Here is a 6,372-nt window from a genome sequence, read left to right as displayed (position 1 = left end):
TCATTAAAAAATGAAGACCTGCACAAACTTGTTAGAAATGAAAGAGGGGAGGGAGAGAGAGAGAGAGAGGGAGGAGAGAGAGGGGGAGAGGGGGGAGCATACACCGACGTCAGGCCAAGGCCTGCCATCGTAATTTTTCCTTAATTGCGGCAACTTTTTTTCCTTCGTACATTAAATTAAAACGTCTTAATCTATCTCTGGAGTGTTGCCTCACCGCAGTTGGTGGAATTAAAAGTGTTGTCTAATTCCGGCCGGTGAAATTAAGAGAGTGTGTGGCATGGTAATCAACATTCAAGATTCAATTCAATTATACTTGGGAATTACAAGGAGTCTGTGTACTCCATTAAGGGCATTAGGAAGAAAAAATGAGACAACAAGACTGGTGCCCCATTAGCTAAGGCGTCTTGCCATTAACCGACCAGAAATGAGTGAGCCTTGGAAGTTAGAGAGAGAGAGAGAGAGAGAGAGAGAGAGAGAGAGAGAGAGAGAGAGAGAGAGAGAGATCTCCCAGGTGGAGAAGCGAGAAGTAGGCTTGTGGGTGGAAGTTCGCTAATTTGCCAGTAAAGGAAAGCCTGCTGGAAAACCATGATACTAGTCATTTAAGTAGACACAATGCTTTCATTTCACAGAGGTAGAAGCTAAACATATCCTCTAACGTGACTTCGTCAAATCATAAGTCCTGAAGGTAGAGGTACGGACACAAGAAGAGTTTTGGAATGTCCTGAAAAAAAAAAACATTATCCATTGATCAGAATGAAAAGACTAGGAAAATTAATCAACCAGTAAACAGGGATATACGCTGCCATGTGATATCCTGGAGTGAGTGTGAGAATAAATGTTGTAGTAATCACATATAATAATGCAAATGTTAGTCATCTTAAATTGTTTAGCGTGTGTGTTATGTACACACTGACGCACGCGTAGTATATATATAGTGATAACTAGGCTAGAGGCATTAATGTTTCTATGGTCTTTTTGCAATCAACATGTACGCATGGAGTTTGCTTGAAACAGCGAGTAAAGGAAATGCAAGAGATTTTCGGGGAAACCCTGCCTGAGAGTCCTTTGTATATCTTTAGAGAAACACAAAATGCTGACCGTTTTTCTTTCAAAGTTCTCCCCAAATACTATCAAACTTCTTTGTAACATTTTTATACATATACAAATTCCCTGAGTTTTGGTAGCAATAACACGGTATATGCAGATGCAAACATCACGACTCGATCATTTTGGCCATTCTAGCTACGAGACAGCGGTAAGATGCTTGCTAGAGAACTGGGAGAGTGTGGTTGACGTTGGCAGCAGGAAAAGACGCCCATTTACCATTTACAGGGCATTTGCTCCTCCCATGTGATTCACAGACCTTTGGATACAGACTATTAATATCCCAAGCTATTGACACTTCCTAGACCAGCGATGCTGTTCACTTCCATAGCGATAGCGGTCATTAATGTACTGGCCGTCTTGACTTATGTGGCTTTCATCCTTCTTTCATGAGGCATTTCCCCCCACCAAAGCGTTCCCAACCCTCCATTAAGCATTCTTCTCCTTTGGGATACGGAGTATTATTTTCCCAATTCATGCGCCTTTCCGAAGGAAGCACTTTTACGTAGCTCTTCTTTCTGCCACAGCAGTAGTCAGCCACTTTTACACCACAGACCAGTAGTTTGTACACTTCCCCCAGCTTTGGGAGCTCCCTAATTCGATTCCCAAAACGATTTCGGCACATTTCATTCAATCTCACTGCGCCTTTGCTGAACTCTGCCTTGAATCTGGTACCAATTAGTTAGTAGATCGTGATGGGTTGCATACAGGATGGATTAAAACAGGGGTCTAGACATATCACCAAAATTTGGCTGAGAAGTGAAAGGAGGACCAGTCAGAAGAAAGTGAAAGTGTTCTATGGATGAGGATTGTTAAGGAATTTACCTTAAAATTAAATGCAGAGCTGTAAAATGGTAAAAATAAGTATTTACAGAAAACTTACTTTTGCAGGTTTAGGCCTCAATTTTTACAGCTCCTGTGCATTTAATTTTAAGCTAAATTCTTTTAACAACCCTCATCCACAGAGCCCTTTCACTTTATTCTGACTGGTCCTCCTTTCATAATGGAATTTCCCTCTTACAAAAATATTTTCAACAAAATTGTTTTCCCTTGTCTTCATTCCAACATAAAGTAAACGACATTTCAAGAAATCATTTCATCCCTCCCCTTCCTTCGATGTTCATAAATTGGGATACTACTTTTCCTTTCCTTTTGTACATAATAGTGATTTTTTACGAACTCTAAAACAAATTTTAACAAAACACTTCCCAGCAGTAAAGGTCAATATTATTTTGAAGAATCCCAAAAGTCTCGGTAGCCTTTTCAGACACAAGGAGCGACTGACTCCCTCCTTTGATGTAGGGGCGTCGTGTACAAGTAACACTTGCTGTTGCAGTCCGCAACAGATTTACGTAGGAAGTACGTAGCGCCGGTTGCTCAAGGTGGGGGCAGATTGTCACAGAGGATTCAGCTATCGTGCTGGCCTTAGACTAGCTAAACCTAAGATGTCCAACATTAGGAATCATTCATTAATTTGTAAACACTCGATAGAATATAAAAATTTTGAAATAGTGACCACGACGCAGAAGGAGCACCTCCTTAATAATATTTTATAATCTTTGGCTATTAAGAAAATCGTTCCATCACTCAACAACCATTTAACCTCTACCCCCCTATACATAGCCTAGTAGACCGACCCTCCCCCCATTCATGTTTATTTGCTAACCTTGTTTAATCGTCTCGAGCTTTCTTCCTCCGGACTTCACTGCTGAAGGTAATCTATTTCTTGTATTGTCATTGTCATTTTTCAATCAATAAAGCATTCTAATTTTGAAAATACTATTGTAAGCTTTAATTAGTGATCCCGAAGAGCAGCTAATAAACTGGCGAAGATGAGCTCACTGTTCTTCCTATGCATGCATCTTGCTCTATATATATGTATATATATATATATATATAATATATATATATATATATTATACATTTATATATATATATATTATATATATATATATATATATATATATATACAATATGCATGATATATATATTTGTTTTTTCACCAATGCCTTTTTATGAATTAATTGCTAATATTGGGTGCAAAGTAAGACGGAAGAAAGAGAGTATGAACGGAGACACAGTAAAAGGAATGAAAGGGGTTGCAGCTAGCGGCCGAAGGGATACTACAGAGAACCTTTAGTAAAGGTCGACACCCCATTAGGGTATACCTTTCCGGTTTCTCAAATAGGCTTTAAGAATGAGGTTTACACAAGCACACGACACTTTATTACCTGTACCTCATCCTACATTAAGTAATAGATATATATCAATACGAGGGATTGCAAGTAAGATGAAAAAATTATAAATTCTATAATGGTGGTTTCACAGATCGCTAAAAATATTAAACAATATATATTGTGACGGCTTTATGGCCAAGGTTCAGAGAATAAAGTTCTTCCATAGGTCACATAAAATAAGTAAAGAAAGGTTTAATTTCAAAACAGAACAAAAATTAACACTTTAATATTTAATAATGAAACAGTTTACATAATTACGTTAATCCCTCTCTTACTGCATAAAACAAGAAACACTCAAACAATCCTGCACCGCACAAATACCAAAATCAATAAACCTTAATAAACTAAATTTTAAATATAAATTACGTTACCAGTTTCACAAAGGTTCACTCAAGATTTATATAAAAGAACATTAATACATTACAAAAAACTGAAGAATAAGAAGACAGCTACTCCACTAGGGCAACTTATCACAGTAGAGGACCAGGTGAGACTAACTATTCATGAAATAGGTGGTCCGGGGAAAACAAAAGCACTCTGAAAACGGGATAACTAAAGATACAACCAGGGATCTTAAAAACAGGTACAGGAATGAACTGTACATTTCACCAAAAAAATGAAAATTAAGAGTTATTTACAAAATTGAGATGCCAATCTGGCGGATGGGTGACAATATATATATATATATATATATATATATATATATATATATATATATATATATATATATATATATGTATGTATATATATATTATACATATATATAGTATATGTATATATATATATATATATATATATATTATATATATATATGGGTGTGTGTGTATTTATGTATGTATGTATGTATTATATTTTATGTATAGATATATATATATGATATATATATATATATATATATATATATATATATATATATATATATATATATATATATATATTACTAAGAAATCACAAAAGTAAGCACGCGATGTTGTTTATTAACTGAAGCCTCTGGGAAGTTTACAAAAGAAAAGACTGAGCGCCAAGTACTTTCGCGTTTTTAACAAATCGGGGCACCGAAGATGTGTTAAATACACGAAAGTACTTGGTACTCTGTCTTTTCTTTTTTCTTAAACTTTCCCAGTGGTTTCAGTTAATAAACAAAATCGCGTGCTTACTTTTGTGATTTCTTAATAATATATATATATATATATATATATATATATATATATATATAAAATATACATAAATACACACACAGACACCCATATATATATTATATATATATATATATATATATATATATATATATATATATATATGTATATATATAACCTCTTTTGCTCCATCCATCTGAATTTCTGTCATTGCAATTTCCACGCCCTCGACATTACAAAGAAAAAAAGGAAAAGAAGCGTCGAAAGATTCTGATCCTTTGCAAAAACAAGTCTAGGAGAGAGAGAGAGAGAGAGAGAGAGAGCGAGAGAGAGAGATGTAGTTTAGAAGGAGTGAATCCAAGTACCAGGGCGCCGTTTGGTGGGGTTTCCGCGTAGGCGCATCTGACCGAAATCTCTTGTATAAAACAGCTAACATGGTTCGCTTTTACTGGTATTAATGGCACGCTTGGGAGCTCCCCTGTACGTAGCAAAACAACGTATGACCAAGTGGTGTGACACGAGCCCTCTCTAATGAGAACAAATGTAACGTCGCCTTCAACAAACTAAACGCGCTCTGCCGGCTGTGGCAAAGAAAGGAAGACAAGGATAATGAAAACGAGGGTGGAAAACATGATAATGAGAAACAAAGGCAAATAATAAAACGTCAGGAAAGACCTTGTATATGAAAATAACGCGCCAAATCAGAGACACTTTTTAGAAAAAGAGAACAGATTTCTGACAAGACATTTTTCCACTGCCAATTGGATTCAACTTAACATTTGATATTCGTTAAAAATGACGTAACAAACAAATATGTCGTTACTTCTTTTGAAGGTAAATTTAGTTTCGAAAGAAATGAAAACATGCTATACACTCACACTATGCACCGTTGGGAAAAAAATTTCCTGTATGTTAGGCGTGTGATTAGATTACACATATTTATGAAAACGAGTAGGATCTATAACCTTCCGACAAAGGCATTGCGAGAGATGGTCCGCGGTTCATAGTGACTGTACGTTTACCCGCCGACAGCACTGTCCTTGAGAGAATTGCGTCTCTCATTCTGTGAAATGTTTGGCATCATAAAATGATAAATATTCAGAGCGCCTGAAAAGGACGGTGTCACATAGTGAAACAACCCCAATCACTGACATGGGCTTGACATCAAGGTAAGTACACTATGAACTTTGATCAATGCACATAATCGACATTAGCATTCGCAATACACGCGAGTCATAAATTGAAAGAAAGTAGCAGTAGTAATACTCTTACAAATGACAATGATCTTAACGTAAATTACAGTGATCTTAATAACGTAAATCTACACAAAATAACGAATGCAATAGGAACAACCTAAGTTACGACAGTAATAACATCGACAATAGTTGTAAACTATATTAATATTTATCATAATTTCAACGGTAACAATAACAACTATTGTTAGAGAATAATACTTGAAACACTTACGAAATGGCGCCGCTTGGTAATAAAATTGAATATTGACAATTAGCATAAAGTTATAAATCTGCGCATATTCTTAACCTGTTACGTGTCAGGGCCACAGTGAAATTTTATTTTAATGTAGGAAAGCCACTTCATTATTTTGAGTTTGTCATGAATGCCCCCCACCTAGAAGTAGGTGACCTTCCAACGTTGAGTTTACCGACCCTATGCTTCTGTAGCCTAGGGCAAGCAATGACATTGTGCAGTGCGTGTCCGGGCATCAGTTTCACTGCACATACATCAGTTACAAGTGAGTCCTATAAACTGCCTCGAGTAACTGTACCTACTCTTAGCCTAGCACTCACTAATTCTTCATGTCTAGTAACTCATTTCTTTTCATACGTGGGCTATTGGTGCTGTGCATTGCAACTTTGTTATAGAACAGTACTGAT

The sequence above is a fragment of the Macrobrachium nipponense genome, chromosome 6 (genome assembly GCF_015104395.2).
Source record: "Macrobrachium nipponense isolate FS-2020 chromosome 6, ASM1510439v2, whole genome shotgun sequence".
NCBI lineage: Eukaryota > Metazoa > Arthropoda > Malacostraca > Decapoda > Palaemonidae > Macrobrachium > Macrobrachium nipponense.
The sequence above is the reverse complement of the archived record's forward strand: the minus strand, read 5'-3'. Positions refer to the sequence as shown.